Source organism: Globicephala melas, chromosome 1 (assembly GCF_963455315.2).
Source record: "Globicephala melas chromosome 1, mGloMel1.2, whole genome shotgun sequence".
NCBI lineage: Eukaryota > Metazoa > Chordata > Mammalia > Artiodactyla > Delphinidae > Globicephala > Globicephala melas.
This window is the reverse complement of record NC_083314.1, coordinates 87,407,760-87,409,860: the sequence shown is the minus strand read 5'-3', so window position 1 is coordinate 87,409,860 and position 2,101 is coordinate 87,407,760.

Here is a 2,101-nt window from a genome sequence, read left to right as displayed (position 1 = left end):
AGAAAACACTAGGGGACTTTCCTGGTGGTCCAGTGGCTAAGACTCCCAATGCAGGGGGCCTGGGTTCGATCCCTGGTCAGGGAAGTAGATCCCACATGCCGCAACTAAGAGTTTGCATGCCGCAACCAAGAGTTCTCATGCTGCAACTAAAGATCCCACACACCACAATGAAGATCCCACAGATGGCAGCAAAGATCCCGCATACTGCAATTAAGACCCAGCACAGCCAAATAAATAAATAAATATTTTAAAAAAATAAGGTCATGTTACAACATACTACATACATTAAAAAAAAAGAAAACATTGGTATGATTTATGTCAGAGAATGTTTTGCCTATGCCCTCTTCTAGGAGTTTTACGGTGTCATGTCCTATGTTTAAGTCTTTAAGCCATTTTGAGTTTATTTTTGTGCATGGTGTGAGGGTGTGTTCTAACTTCATTGATTTACATGCAGCTGCCCAACTTTCCCAGCACCACTTGCTGAAGAGACTGTCTTTTCTCCATTTTATATTATTGCCTCCTTTGTCTAAGATTAATTGACTGTAGGTGTGTGGGTTTATTTCTGGGCTCTCCATTCTGTTCCATTGATCCATATGCCTGGTTTTGTACCAATACCACACTGTTTTGATTACTGTAGCTTTGCAGTATTGTCTGAAGTCTGGGAAAGTTATGCCTCCTTTCCCCACCCCCCTCGGGATTGCTCTGGCAATTCTGGGTCTTTTATGGTTCCATGTAAATTTTTGGATTATTTGTTCTAGTTCTGTGAAAAATGTCATGGGTAGTTAGATAGGGATCACATTAACTTTGTGAAGCTGAGCTTTTTACTGTCCTGAATTATGTAACCTTAAACTCCATACCCAAATTACTAGACCAAAAATTTTTAAGATCTAGAGAGAGAAAATTTTATATGAGGGTATTAACACCCCTCCTTCTCCTGTATTTCTTTTCACTTACTGAGATATAATGGGACATTTGGAGTACCATCCATTTTATTTCTAGGTTCTGCAGAGTGAGATTATATATTCACATGAACAAAATTTGGTTGTAACAAAATGCTGATGCCGATTTTAATGGCATTTTTATCTGTAGCAAACTGTATATAAATTAATATTACTAGCATACTTCTTTCTTTTCTCTTCAATTGGTTTGACATTCTCTTGAAATTAATTTTTTAAATGATGGTGCAAAATCAGCTTTGGGAAAACCAAAGTATAACTGAAGGTAACTCAAAACATTGCAGTTGATGATAGTGGTTTTTACTGTACAGTAAAATCCCATTTTAATGAATATGTATTGCCATGTTGTATCCAAATCTAATTAAAATGGAAATTTCCTGCTACTGTGCACAGACTATTTAACCATTTAAGTAAAATAAGTACTAAGCATATTGTTCACATCATATCAGCACAGAATTCTCCTTTTTCCTCATTTGTATACCACCCTTTCTTCTAATGTAGCTTAACAGTAATTTATGCTATGAAGTTAGATAAGTCATCACTGTCCAGGTGTAAGATTCTTGGTTGGTAAAATGTGGAAATTAAGAGCATGACTTGCACCAACTAGGACCTATTGTATAACACAGGGAACTATATTCAACATTTTGTAATAACTTATATGGGAAAAGAATCTGAAAAAGAATATATATATATATATATATATATATATATATATATATATATATATATCACTGTGCTGTACACCTGAAACTAACATGAGATTGCAAGTCAACTATACTTAAAAAAAAAAAAAGGGCATGACTTGCAAGTTGCAGACATCACTTCAGTTCCTATCTCATTGAACACAACCTAGTCACGTGGCATATGCACATGATTGGATGGGAAACTGGGAAATTAGTTTTTAGTTGAGCAACCATGTGCCCAGCTAAAACTTCTATTATAGGAGGGGATAACATACCAGAAGGACAAGTTGTAGTCTCAGCTACAGTAAGTCACTGAGAGAGTAAGCTGAGTTTACCCTCTTCCCTCTCAAAAGACATACGAATCCAATCAAGTCAGATAGATATTATAGGGGAATCTTGAATTTGTATAATATATTTAAAAGACAGTTATTTAAAACTTCAGATACTGACCTACTGTTAATA